This window comes from Polypterus senegalus, chromosome 2 (assembly GCF_016835505.1).
Source record: "Polypterus senegalus isolate Bchr_013 chromosome 2, ASM1683550v1, whole genome shotgun sequence".
NCBI classification, from domain to species: Eukaryota; Metazoa; Chordata; class Cladistia; order Polypteriformes; family Polypteridae; genus Polypterus; species Polypterus senegalus.
The window spans coordinates 255,265,058-255,280,174 of NC_053155.1; the positions used below are offsets into that span (position 1 = coordinate 255,265,058).

The 15,117-nt window shown below is 38.3% G+C and overlaps 1 long non-coding RNA gene across 2 annotated transcripts in view; it reads left to right on the plus strand.

Moving 5' to 3' along the window:
* LOC120523794 overlaps window positions 1–14,520 on the plus strand; it is a 31,427-nt gene extending 16,907 nt beyond the window's left edge. The window contains exons 3-4 of one of the 2 annotated variants that reach the window (XR_005632702.1): window positions 7,739–7,972; window positions 10,638–14,520. This is a non-coding gene — a long non-coding RNA (uncharacterized LOC120523794). The remainder of the gene's footprint in view (window positions 1–7,738; window positions 7,973–10,637) is intronic. The other variant, XR_005632703.1, reaches the window with a different exon arrangement.
* Window positions 14,521–15,117: the final 597 nt, after the last annotated feature.

The following is a 15,117-nucleotide window of genomic DNA, read 5'->3' on the forward strand; positions in this document are numbered from 1 at the left end:
CTCCCAATTTTCTCAATGTTGCCTATGGATTTTGCAAAATAAAAATAATCCTAATCTTTACTTTATTGCCATAGCAACTCCAGTTCATGAAATTTAATTTGGTTAACCTTTAACAAAGCGTTAGTGCCACAATACAACATGAGGACACCAATGAACATCAGAAATATCACATGCCATCCAAATATGATTCTTCTGTCTGGGATAGTGCAGTAAATAGCACAATCAACTGAAACTTTTAGAGCCCTGTTTACAAATTCTGACACAACCACTGCCTGTGTACAGTTGTCTCATTCTAGATCTGAAATAGCTGCATGCTAACTTATTTTGCTTTCTTCTCCTCTAACTTGTCGCTTACAGTATGCTTGGTGTCACTTTTCCATCGATTTGTATATCTAGCCATCTCCGTATTACAGCTAATCTCCTGTACATTCATCACTACAACATCCTATTGCTTTCTGGTCTCCTTCTTCTTCACTATCCTGGCAATTCCATCTCTAATAATCTCTTTAGCTAGCACACTGTTTTCCTCTTGTTTCTCTGGAGCCTTCTCTCCATCACCATCCACTGCATCCTTTTCACCTTTAAGCTTCCCCCTAATGTATTTATTTTCTACTCAATCTACCGCGTCCACTCTACACATCAATTGCAACATTTTCATCTCCTAAAAATCCATTCTTTCTGTTTCCTTGCTACTTGCAAGTTATTCAGTGACTCTAAATTGTCTCTGTATGAGTGAGCCTGGGTGTTCATTAATGTGACATGCAATTAGCTGATTTCCCATCCAGGGTTGTTTCCTTACTTCCTTAAACACAATTGTGCTAAGACGTGTTCAATAAATTAAGTTTAAGGTTTAATAAACATAATAGGGAGACCACAAACTCTGATAATATCTAGGTGAATCCATCTGTACAAAAAAATAATTAGCATGTCCTCTTTACTGTACACAGAGGTAGAATCCATAATTGAGTTTAAATGCATGTAAATACAGATGACACTTGATAATTCTGGTTTTGCCGTGAACAATGACTACTGTACTGGCTTTACATTTCTCCACAGATGGAGTTTGGGTGGGGGTGGGGGCATAGGGGTCCTGGTCCCCCAACAGATGCACTTTGTTACCGAAATAAATCTCCAATAAAGGGTTATTTTTTCCTCATAAGTTTTTTTTTTAATTTTTTTATTTTCTCTGGTGACATCCATGTTAATAGTCAACATATATGATGATTTAATTCATCCTAGCAACTTTTTCTTGCATGTCACCTACCCTTAAAACATTCTGTACTATGCAAATTACGGATTAGTTTCCTATTTCAAATTTAGCCTGAGGGATGTCACTTCATCTTGTATATTTTGTATGCAGTATTTTCCTCTTTTACAAATCAGAGAGCTTGTTCCTGTTGTACTTTTGGCAAAACAGATCCTCAAGCAGCCTTAAATCACCACGCTGGTGTTTGTGTGTCCGAATTTTATGCTTGAATTTGCTGCCTGTTCAAACAGTAGCACAGCAGTCTGAGCAAACCTCAGTGACATGTTACACACACCTCATGACAAGATATCTATATATATAAATGTCTACGTGTGGAAGTGTGTCTGTCTGTCTGTCCGGTCCGGAAATGCGAGGTTACAGCATGAAGCTGAAAGAGCCAACAAGGCAGCCCCAAGTTAACGAGTCAAAAGAAGAAAGACGTATGAGGCTACATAATGAAGCTGAAAGAAAGTGACCCCATTGTCAAAGTGAAACCGCAGACAAAAGACAAACTCGCTTAGCCACTAATACACAAGCAAGACGAGCACATCAGCAAAATGAAACCTGCGAGGAGAGAGAAACTCGCTTAGCCACTGATAGACAAGGGAAACGAGCACGTCTGCAAAATGAAACGTCCGAGGAGAGGAAATCCCTTAGCCACTGATAGACAAGGTGGATGAGCACGTCTGCAAAGCGAAACTGCTGACTCTGCATTTCAATTTTTTTTCTGATGATTTCAATAGTTTCTAGGAGTCTGGGCTTTTTACAGCACAGGTTTACATAGCTAGTATTGAATAAACAAAAATGTCTCTTCGATGAAGTAAAAAAAATATAAAATCCAATCCATTCATTTTCTAAAATGAGAGCAGGGATGCAGGAAAGCTGGAGGCAGGAACAACCCATGGACAGGACAGCAGCCCATCGAGGGGTCAACACACACACACACACACACTTAGCATCGCCAACCCACCTGACTTGCAAGTTTGTCAAAACAGTGAACCAAACCTCAGAATATTGCGCCGTGCATACATTTTCTATCTTTTTTTTTTTAAATTTTATTGATTTTATTGTAATCATTCCATACAAATAGATCACTTTTTACAAAAAATAGGATTGAAAACAAATCAACCCCCACCCCTAAGAAAGAGAGATGGCCAACACAGTAAAACTTAAAGCTAGTAAAAATAAGTAAATTTAGTTTAATAAGCGGATAAGGATAAATGGAGAAGAAAAAGAAATGGGAAGAGAATCTGCTTCCTCAGTGCTTTAAGAGTTTATTCTAAAATATTATTGAATAGATCCTGCCAGTTTTTGAAAAAGTTCTGCAGAGATCCTCTAAGTGAGAATTAGATTTTTTTCCAATTTCAAATAATATAAAACATTAGTTACCCACTGACTTAAAAGAGGAGAGTTAGGATTCTTTCAGTTGAGCAAGATAAATCTACATGCCAACAGTGTAGTAAAGGCAATTACAGTTTGTTTGTCCTTCTCCACTTTAAGCCCATCTGGAAGTATACCAAACACAGCAATTAATGGGTTAGGAGGGATTGTGACATCAAGGCTGTCTGAAAAGGCATTTAAAGATTTTGGTCCAGAATAGTGTTAATTTGGTGCAGGCCCAAAACATGTGACCCAGTGAGGTAGGAACTTGATTGCAACGTTTTCAGGTTGTATCTTGCCCTGGAAACATTTTGGACAATTTTAAATGAGACAGATGTGCTCGATATATAATTTTGAGTTGAATAATTGCATGCTTTGCGCATATGAAGTTTGAGTAAATTCTCTGCATTGCTACCTTCCACTCCTTTTCTGATATGTTGAGTGAGAGATCCTTTTCCCACTGTCCTCTTGGATCTTTGAAAGGGAGGGACTGTAAAATAATTTTATATATTACAGAAATGCTGTCTGAGTCCTCGAAACTGAGCAGTATTTTTTCCAGCATAGAGGAAAGTGGGAGATGAGGAAAATCAGACAGGTTCTGTTAAACAAAGTTTCTAATTTGAAGATAGTGAAAGAAATGTGTTGCTAGTAAGTTAAATTTGGAATTTAATTGTTCATAGGATGCAAAGACGTTGTCTATGTACAGATATGAAGTGACTTAATACCAAATGTTTTCCAGATATTAAACACTGCATATGTTTGCGTGGGTTGAAAAAGGTGGTTCTCATGCAGAGGTGCCACAGATAAAAGATTCTCTATATTAAAATGCTTCCTACATTGGTTCCATATTCTGAGTGAGTGAAGCACAATTGGGTTGTTAGTATATTGGTGAAAACTTGCATCTATAGAGGCACAAAGCAGGGAATATAAAGAAGTACTGCAGGATTTTTTTTCTATTGCAGACCAAGCCTGTGTATGTTCATCTATTTGTCCATGTCCAGGTTTTTATAGCTTGTATGTTTACTGCCCAGTAATGAAACTGAAAGTTACAGTAGGTAGAGCCATGCCACCATCTGCCTCAGGTCATTGTAGGGTCACTCTTTTGATACGTGGATGTTTTAAGTTCCAAATAAATGAGGTTATGATTGAACCTAAATGCTTAAAAAATTATTTATTGATGTATATTGGAATGTTTTGAAATAAAAAGAGAAGCTTAGGAAGGATATTCATCTTAACAATGTTAATTCTTCCAGCTAGAGTGAGATGAAGGGTTGACAATCTGTGCAAGTCTTGCTTAATTTTTTCCATACAGACGGCATAATTTTGTTGATAAAGAGCTTTATGTTTGCTTGTGATGTTTACCCCTAGGTATTTAAACTGATCTGCAATGATAAAAGGTAAGGTGTCCAATCTAATATTGTATGCTTGAGAATTCACTGGGAAGAGCACACTTTTATTCAAATTAATTTTGTGACCAGAAATCTTTGAAAATTCTGTAAGTGCTTTTAGGACTGCAGGCACAGTATTTTGTGAGTCTACAGTACCATATCATCTGCATATAGACAAATTTTCTGTTCAAGTCCCTCTCTGATAACTCCCTTTATCTGATAAGCATTTCGACAGTAAACTGCCAGTGGCTCAATAGCTATTGCAATAAGTAGTGGTGACAAGGGGCATCCTTGTCTGCTACCACGTTCTAGTTTAAAGTAGTCTAAATTAATGTCGTTAATACAAACTGACGCTTCTGGATTGATATACAGTAGTTTGATCCATGAACAAATGTTCGGGCCAAACCCAAATTTCTCTAATGTAGTGAAAAGGTAGTTCCATTCAATCATATCAAATGTTTTTTCTGCATCCAAGAATAATATCATCTCTGGGGTGTTTGACTTTGTGGGTGAATATATTACATTAAACAGATGTTGAAGATTGGAAGCTAAGTGTCGGCCTTTAATAAATCCAGTTTGATCTTGTGATATTACAGAAGGCAGCACTTTCTCCATCCTTCTAGCTAGGACTTTGGAGAGTATCTTAACATCATTATTCAGAAGTGAAATTGGTCTGTATGATGCACACTGTAATAAGTGCTTATTTTGTTTAGGAAAGATGGTGATTAATGCTTGGTGAAAAGTTTGAGGTAGAATTTGATTGTCTATAGCTTCTGTGAATGTTGCTAATAAGAGGGGAGAATGGAGTGGAGAATTTTTTATAAAATTCAACAGGGTAGCCATCATGGCCTGCTGCTTTCCCACTCTGAAATGACTTTATAGCATCTTATAGTTTCTTTAGCTGTCTGAATGTAGAGCCTGCCTTTGCCTATGAAGAACCTCACTTGGACACCTGGCATGTTCTTGATCCATTCTAGTAATCTGGTCAGCTCTGATACTGTCTTGGTTTCTAATTTATTTCTGTGGGAAAGATATGAGATAATCTGTCCTCTAAAGACGGCCTTCAGGTTTTCCCAGAAATTTCCCAGAGTATTCCTGCAGAGACCTCTGAGGATGTGTTTGTCTGTAGAAAAAAACTGATTTGTTTTGAAATAAATTCTGTACAGTTCTCGTCTGCTAATAAAAGTGGGTTAAGAAGCCATCTGCAAGATGAGTATGTGGGGCATAATGATTTTAGCTTCAAGATCAGAGGGGCATGGTTGGAAATAACAATAGCGTTGTACTTGCAAGATTTAATCGTAGGCAAGAAATTATTATCTATAAAGAAATAATCACATCTTGAGTAGCAATGATGCACTGGTGAGTAGAAGGAATATGTTCTTGAGTTTGGGTTTAGGAACCTGCAGGGATCTGATAAGTTGTGTTCAGTTACAAACTGTGTAATTGTCTTTGCAGTGTTAGATGCCATCACCCCTGTGACAGGAGACCTAGCTAAGTCTGGATTTAAAACACAATTAAAGTCCCCAGCCATTATAATTTTAAGAGTGTTCACATTGGGAATGGATGTAAATACATTTTGCATGAATTCCCTATCATCTACATTTGTTGCATAAATATTTATCAAAATCACTTTACAGTTAAATAAATTGCCCATGACATTCACATATCTCTTCAGGATTAGATACTACATCTGATACCACAAATGAGGCTGTTCTATGTATAAGAATTCCCACACCTCTAGTTTTCTTTGTAAAGCTGGAATGGAACAATTGGCCAGTCCAATCTTTTTGCAGCCAGAACTGATTGTTGCTTAATAAGTGGGTCTCCTGTAAAAATACTATTTTAGCGTTTAGACCTGTTAGGTGAGAGGATACTTTCTTTCTCTTTAATTCGTGATTCAGGTCTTTAACATTCCAGCTCACAAAGTTAACTGTCCCATCATGGAGACATTGATTCTGAATTTTTGATGTCATTTTGTAGTCTTAACTGGAAGTGAGACAACTTTGACCTTAATTTCCAATTTTCCCTATTGTTATGTTGGTAATTATAAGGATTAAAAGGATAGATTACAACAACAACAACAACAACATTTATTTATATAGCACATTTTCATACAAACAGTAGCTCAAAGTGCTTTACATATTAAAGAATAGAAAAATGAAAGACACAATTATAAAACAAAATAAATCAACATTTACATCGAATAAGAGTAAGGTTCAATGGCCAGGGGGGACAGAAAAAACAAAAAAAAACTCCAGACGGCTGGAGAAAAAAATAAAATCTGTAGGGATTCCAGACCATGAGACCGCCCAGTCCCCTCTGATTAGATATAGCTTGCTCTCTTTCTCTCCCCCCTTATCCCTCAACACACATTTTGCCTCCCCACGTGAGACTGGACCCCACTTCTCAAAATCCCAGTCTTCTGACATACCTAGACAGAGCACGTCCAAAACAAAGCAAGCCCCCCAGCAACGGCGTTTGAGGATTCAAAATTGAGATATCTATTGCCGATAAAGTCTAAATACTGTAAGTATAAAATATAATCTTCAACAGTCTTGAAATATTAAGATAGTAAACGCAGGGAATGGTGTTAAAAGTGGCCCTGGATAAGCATAGTAACAATAAACCAAGGGTATGATGTTAAATAGTCTCCTTTAGAATAGTAAAAAAAATAAAAAAGATAAATGTTACTACTTTAACTTCTTCCACACATACACATATATGTGTATAATTGTAATTAAAACATAAACAGAAGTGGCTGAGAAGAGAAAAGGATGTATAATTATGGTACCACTATCATTGCAAGCGGATCAGACAGCAAGTAACATCTTCTTGCCATGCCATGACAGGATGTGACTCATGATTGTATTTCAAAAAAGTGCCAGGATCAGCTTTCTTAACTCTTTTTCTGCTTCCTCCATAGTTGTGAAGATGTAATACTTGTGTTGAATATTCACTTTCAGTTTGGCAGGGTACAAGAGGCAGTATCTGATATCTGCTTTCCGTAACCGCTGTTTAATGTTGTATAAAGCTGCATGTTTAGCAGCTGTTGAGGGTGAGAAATCACGGAAAATACAAATGTGGTTATTTTCAAATATAACCTCTTGTTTCTGTCTTAGAAGTGACATTACATTAACTTTAGATTTTAATCTCTCGAAGTGCACAAGAAGAGTACTACGTTTAGAGGTATTTGATACATGTATGCGATGAGCTGCTGCTATCTCGGTATCTGATTTAAAGTCCTCTCCAATTATTTTTGAGAATAATTGGATTTGGACTTTCGCGATTCTCAGGTAGACCTTCGATTTTAATATTATTCCTTCCGCATGCATCTTCCAGAGCAGCAAGTCTGTCTTGCATTAGGAATTCACAGCTGTTACTTTTCCATCAGCGGTAGATGCCAAATGTTCGGCTGTTTCAATTTGAGTCGTGAATGTCTGCTTAACATCTTCCAGCTGATCGGCAAGAGCTCTCAGTTTAGACCCATTTTCCTGAATGTGTTCCTCAATTTTTTCCAGCATACCTTTAAAGGCTGCATCAAAGCGATTACATACATGTTTTTCCAGGTCTTTATTATCCTGCCACAGCTCTTGCAGCTCCAGCCGTAACTTCTCATCTGTCTTCTCGCTTGTCTTGAGCAAACCACTTATTTCTTTCTTTATATTTTTCTGAATGTCTTTCTTGAGCTCATTTATGGCCGTGGCCATTGTTGTTATCATTACAGACAGATCGTTTCGACTTTCATGCTCCGTAGGTGAAGTGGCAATCCCTATTACAGCCGATGCTTACGGCTCGCGAGGAGTAGATGAAAGAGTGGACTGCAAGGCCATTTCCAGTTTCGAATGATCTTCTAGAATTGGCAAGCTATCGTGACCTGCATCACTTGTACATTCACTCCCATTTTCGCTGCAGTGGAGCAGAGTGCTGGGAAGTCTGTGCTTTCGCCTGCCTGTTCCAGGTCAGTCTCTGAAAGGCCGTACCTTGCACTTGGACTTAATGCCTGTCTAGACTTGGATGTAGCTTTAGATTTCTTTTCCATTTCTTTCTGACCCCCTTTCTTGTTGCTCATATTTATATATTGTAATAGAAAATCCTTGGGTTGGGTCAATACAGGATACCTCAGGATAATAAGAAAAAAGAGAAAAAATAAAGCCGCTGCTAACGGAGCTCCGCTTCAGACATCCATCTCCTGTAACGGACGAGACCAATAATCTATCTTATTCAAATATAAGAAAGTGTTTATTTTGCCACAACTACAATAAACAGGCAAATAAACACACAAAATAAACTTCTCTGTTATTTCTATATCACTAATGGAACTTTAAATATGTTAACAGATTTACGATAAGTAATATAGTAATTTTATATTACAAACAAATTGTGATATGTGGCTTGGGATATGATGTGAGCATGTTACTGATACAGTTGTGACTGTAAAAAAATGTAATTATTTTTATGGTTCATCCCCCCTTCCATATCTTTCTGTCCTCTGCATCTTGTTCTGTTACACCCATCACCTGCATGTCCTCTCTCACCACATCCATAAACCTTCTCTTGGGCCTTCCTCTTTTTCTCTTGCCAAGCAGCTGTATAGTTAGCATCCTTCTCCCAATATACTCAGCATCTCTCCTCTGCACATGTCTAAACCAACGCAATCTCGCCTCTCTGACTTTGTCTCCCATCCATCCAACTTGAGCTGACCCTGTAATGTACTCATTTCTAATCCTGTCCATCCTCGTCACCCCCAATGCAAATCTTAGCATCTTTAACTCTGCCACCTCCAACTCTGTCTCCTGCTTTCTGGTCAGTGCCAGTCTCCAACCCATATAACATAACCAGTCTCACTACCGTCCTGTAGACCTTCCCTTTCACTCTTGCTGGTATCCGTCTGTCATAAATCACTCCTGACACTCTTCTCCACCCATTCCACCCTGCCTGCACTCTCTTTTTCACCTCTCTTTCATAATCCCCATTACTCTGTACTGATGATCCCAAGTATTTAAACTCATACACCTTCGCCAACTCTACTCCTTGCATCCTCACCATTCTACTGACCTCACTCTCATTTACACACATGTATTCTGTCTTGTTCCTACTGACCTTCATTCCTCTCCTCTCTAAAGCATATCTCCACCTCTCCAGGGTCTCCTCAACCTGCTCACTACCATAACTACAGATCACAATGTTATCAGCAAATATCATAGTCCACAGGGACTCCTGTCTAATCTCGTCTATCAACCTGTCCATCACCATTGCAAATAAGAATGGGCTCAGAGCCGATCCCTGATGTAATCCCACCTTCACCTTGAATGCATCCGTTGCTCCTACTGCAGACCTCACCACAGTCACACTTCCCTCGTACATATCCTGTATAACTCTTACATACTTCTCTGCCACTCCTGACTTCCTCATAAAATACCACAGCTCCTCTTGAGGCACCATGTCATATGTTTTCTCCAGGTCCACAAAGACGCAATGCAGCTACTTCTTGCCTTCTCTATACTTCTCTATCAACACCCTTAGAGTAAACATTGCATCTGTGGTGCTCTTTCTTGGCATGAAACCATACTGCTGCTCACTAACCATCACCTCAATTTTTAACATAGCTTTCACTACTCTTTCCCATAACTTCATGTTGTGGCTCATCAATTTTATCCCCCTGTCGTTACTACAGTCCTGCACATCCCCCTTATTCTTAAATATCGGCACCAGTACACTTCTTCTCCACTCCTCAGGCATCCTCTCACTTTCCAAGATTCCATTAAACAATCTGGTTAAAAACTCCACTGCCATCTCTCCTAAACACCTCTATGCTTCCACAGGTATGTCATCTGGACCAACGGCTTTTCCATTCTTCATCCTCTCCATAGCTGTCCTTACTTCCTCCTTGGTAATCCATTGCACTTCCTGATTCACTATCTCCACATCATTCAACCTCTTCTTTCTCTCATTCTCTTCATTCATAAACCTTTCAAAGTACTCTTTCCATCTGCTCAACACGCTCTCCTCGCTTGTGAGTATGTTTCCACCTTTATCCTTTATTACCCTAACCTGCTTCACATCTTTCCCAGCGGTCCCTCTGTCTAGCCAATCGGTACAGGTCCTTTTCTCCCTCTTTAGTGTCCAGCCTTTCATACAACTCATCATACGCTTTTTCTTTAGCCTTCACCACCTCTCTCTTCACCTTGTGCCTTATCTCCTTGTACTCTTGTCTACTTTCTGCATCTCTATGTTTAAAAAATTCACAGAAATGTAAAAAGTTGAGCAGGTCCAAAATGCACTTAGTGCAAGTTTAAAATTTAAAGTATAGGACATGGGAGTACCTGCCCCACTTGTGTCAGTATATTACTAACAGTAAATTACACTATACATTATTATTCATTATTTATATAGAGTGCATATTAAAAGCCATTTATAAGCTCAACACCTCCTACTTCAACATACAGAACTATGCTTAAACAAGCAGACCGTATCAACATATGAAACTAGACCGGAACTCATTGTTTTAATCCAGTCTCTTTTGTTACATTGTCTAGTCAGTGATGATTAAAAAAGGACACGACTGGTAGGGGCCGAGCCCAGCTAAGCTTGACTAAGTCTCTCTCTCTCTTTTTTATTTTCAGAAGGAGCTTGGCAAGTGGCAGGTCTTGATTGACTTTTAATTCCTACAAGCGTCTCATGGTTCCCCTGTAGACCTTTCTTATTTGGAATAGCCTTCCCATATACAATCTCTGCAATCTGCATCTTTCTGCAAATTTGATTCCACCTCCTAGTGCTGAAAGCCAGCCACTAAATGTCTTTTCTTAGTGAGCCAAGTGACTTGCCAACACTTCCACAGATCTTTGTCAAAGATTCTGCAGCTCTGCTTCTGTCTTGCTAGCCTGGTGTCTGCTTGGGCAAAAGCAAGAGCTGGTACTATCGGAATAATGCTTGACAACACTGCAAGGATTTAAGGGGGGAAAAAATCAACTATAATGAAGTTCATGATGCAGCTATTGTAAAGCGGCCCTGAAGTAGGTACCCATAGCACATCACCATCTGCCAGAAGTCTCCCGAGGGAAGGAATAAGTTGTAAGAAGAAAAAAAAAAAAAAAGTAACACCCTTCAAACTTTAAAATACTGCTGGGAATTCTATTTTTTCTCAACAAAGATTTATACATATTTATACAAGCTGAAATGCAGATATGGAAAAAAAAATCTTGGAATTGCAGAGGTAAACTGTATGTAAATGCCACAAAGTAATAGACTTGTAGTGCAAATCACACCATTTTATCTTTAATTTTGCTTTCGTTCCCCCCCCTCCCCCCCTCTCTCCTCTGGCTTAAAGGTGCATCAGAGATATGCATTTAAGCATATTCAGAACACGGGGCGTGAAATTAAATGTGTGGCAGAGTGAGAAAAATATACAGGCGCTGGAGATGCCTTAAAAATAGTCATTTATGCAGATCGAGAGGAGTGAAATCATTTGCAATGGGGTGACCCTCTCTCCAAGCATTTTTTCCCTCACTGTTCTTTGCTAATCTCCCCCTGTATCTTCATTTTTCATTGAACTCGCCAGTTTGCTGCTAAGCGGCCTTGTAGATAAGGCGAAGTGCTAAAAGGAGACGAAAGAAGGAGCTCAGTGGGCCCGTTTCTATTGCACTTTCACCCAAGGCAATGGGCAGAATTTAACGGATTCCTTCCAACATATGTTTTTGCCAGATAAGTAAACAGTGTGTGTCGGAAATGAAAAAAAGCATTTGCAATTTAATGACATTACAGCTCCCAGCTTAGCCCAGCGTGCTGCGAGGCGAAAAGCAGAGAAAAGGGAAAGCGGAAGAATGGAGCTGAGGTGTCAGTAGTGTTTTTTTTTTCTTTTCTCTAAGCAGCACTCCTACATTCTCTTATTCTTTTTATCCTGCTTTTTCTGTTCCATCTTGCCATCCTTCCTTGAAATACCCTTTTCTGGGATATTTTTGTTTTTTGGGTATTTTGATAATTATTATTATCATAATTATTGACTCTCCTCAGTCTCAATGTCCATTTCTTTCTGCATGACGTTTTGTCAGACGCTGCGGGTGTCTTTCTAAATTTGTTTTCAGTTTCACTTTGCCGCTTATCAGGATGTGTGGAAGCAAGACAAATAAAAAAAAAGAACCCATTCAAGGCAAAAATAAAATCAAATTAAGTTTTGCTGCTAATAAATGGCTTTTGGCCCCTACTTGAAAAATGAAGCGGTGTGTTTCAGCTTGTAATGTGTAAATAATTTGTCGTCTTTCTGAGCTCAGGCGACTCCATTGTCACCTTGGGTTAATTGTTTATAAAAAGTAGATTAGAACATTAGTCTGATTATAGACCTTGACCATTAACGAATGTAATGACAAGTTGAGGGTCCATGGTATATCATGTTCTCACTGCCAGGGCACATTTTACAAGATTTAGCATTGAATCATGTTTGTTTGAAGACAGATCAGATAACTTCATTATTTTTGCAAGAAACAATTATTGTATTCAGTTTTGCCGCCAACTAGTAACAAAAGACTCAATAATATAATAAATAATGATCAATTATACAAGGAATAAGGAACATCGTCCTTTATTTGTTTAAATTTATACCACTAAAACATTCCTCCAGGTACAGTATCAAAGTTAACAAGGTAATTGTTAAGGCCATGTGGAGGTTATTTGCTATGGGTTGTGCAGGAATTGGATTGAGATTTTGTTTAATATTTAAATACAGTATCCCTTTACTGAGGCTGCCCTATTCAAAGTTAGTTTCTACCTTGTGCCCTAAATCTCTAAGAAAAGTGTGCAGGGCCATGTATTGGTAAAAGCAGGCACAGAAAATACATGGATGGATGAATATCTCTGAGAAAGTTGGAGAACTGTGATTAGGGATTTCCACTCGACTTTAAAATTGGAGCATGTTACACACGAGTGTAGATGAGCGGTTAATTTACATATACCTGTGTGCATTACATTCAAATATTTTAGTTAGTTATTTGATTAACTATACTTGAGTTTTTGTCAGAGTTTTTTTCTTCAAGATACAGTAATGGGAGCATTAAACACGAGTAAGGAGTACATCACGTAACCTCATTTATTCTATTAATGAAAATGAAGTTCTGTATTTTAATGCTTTCATGAGAGTAAAATGGTAAAGCTTTGCATACAAGTAATAGTTTGACTTATTCGATACATGGGGCAGTACGAGTGCTATCAACTAAATGGATGCATATTGTTCCACTTGTTAATAAAAATGTCACATTATGCAATTATATACAGAATACTAGGTGTTGGTTTTATATAAAATGCTGAGTTGCCAAATGGTTATCCCATTTGATAGCCGCCAAGCTAATGGTGCATTAACCTCAAAATAAAGACAGTTCTCAGCCGCTGTGCGCCTTGTGCTCTGTCTGCTCTTCAAATGATGACAGTGGTTGGTTCTGGAGGCTTTTAAAGTTGTAGAAGAGGAAGGGGAAGAGCAAGAGGCAGATTTGCCTTAATTTTGCAATATTTGCAAGTTAGAGAAAAAGAATTAGAAAGTGTGTAAATAAGATGCCTAACTACTAGATTAAATCTTGTGAATTTGGAGTTGTCTGTTTTGTCTTATTCATATTATTATTAATACCCAATAAAATAACATCTGTTCTTTACAAGTAAAGGATAAGTAATGTTTTTCTTAGTCCAGCAATGGTCTTGTGCTGTTTACTGCCTTGTGCCCAGTGCTGGCAGAATTGGCACCAGACTATAAATCTTTCATTCATTCATTTTCCACTACAACATTCTTAGCACAGAGGCCCACATGTCCTTTTCCCCATCCACACTTGCCAATTGGATCCCATGGAGATCCCAAGCCATCTGAAAGGTACAATTCTTCCAGAAAGTCCTGGGTCTTCCCTGGGGTCTCCTCACAGCTGGTCATGCCCATACAACCTCCAGAGGGAAGTGCCCAGGAGGCATCTGTATCAAGTGCCCAAACCACCTCAATTGGCTCCTCTTGATGCGGAGGGTCAGAGGCAATACTCCGAGCCTCTCCAGGGTGTCTGGTCTTCTCACCCTATCACTAAAGGAGAGCCCAGCCACCCTGCAGAGAAAGCTCATTTCCAGGGGAGCCATTCTGGGTTAAGGTGATTCAAACCTGCTCAGGGTTGCAGGGGCTCTGGGAATCTTACTGCAGATATCAACAGCAATCACAGAGAGAACTCTCGGCAGGTACCGGATGAAGTGGCTGAGAGGGCATTGTTGGTGACTCGTTCCTGCTGAATAGACCTGAAAAGAGAGCAAGCAAGACGAGAGAGAGAGAGAGAGACACTGGTAAAAGAAAACATGAGAGAACTGAGTCTGTGTTTTAACTGCTGGATTTAACTGATTATTGGATCTTGATGTTTCTTTTAATGCAATATTTTAAAGATTTATTTATTGTTGTTGTTTATTGAGAACTTTTAACTGCACTGCACAATAACATTGTTGCTTTCTAGTGCTTAATAAACATGCCATGTTTTCACTTTGCACTGTAACTTACTGTTGTCTCCTCAGATGCTCCCAGAAGCAGATGGTGCCCATTAGCTGTGGACATAGAGTATCTCAATGCTCTTCAATTGACAGGAAAACCATGAAACCTTCTCCCTGATGGATTTAAACAAAACTATGTTCTTTAAGAGTTTATTAAATATACAAAAGAAAAAGAAAATATTTCAAAACACAGCTAAAATTAGGCAAAAGTCAATCCAAGGAAAACAAATCCAAACCCACAATCTAATAGCAAAATCTAAAAACCAGTAACAAAATGTAACAAAATCCAGTGGTCCATCAGAAGTGATGCAAAGGTGTATCTTGAAACACAAGGAAAATATAAATACACAATATGTACATACTAAATAAAAACTCATCATAACTAATATATTAAGAAAACGAAAAAGAATAAATAAAAAAAAAAAATAAGCCACAAAACAGACTGTAACATAACAAAAATACTGAATATTGAAAAAAATGTAATAAAGTATGCAGTGAACCAATTAAGAACAGTACTTAGTCCACCTGAATTCTCCAGCCTATGTATTAGATTTCTGTGGTCAATGGAGTTAAAGGATTCTTTTAAATCTAAACACATGAAGTATGTAA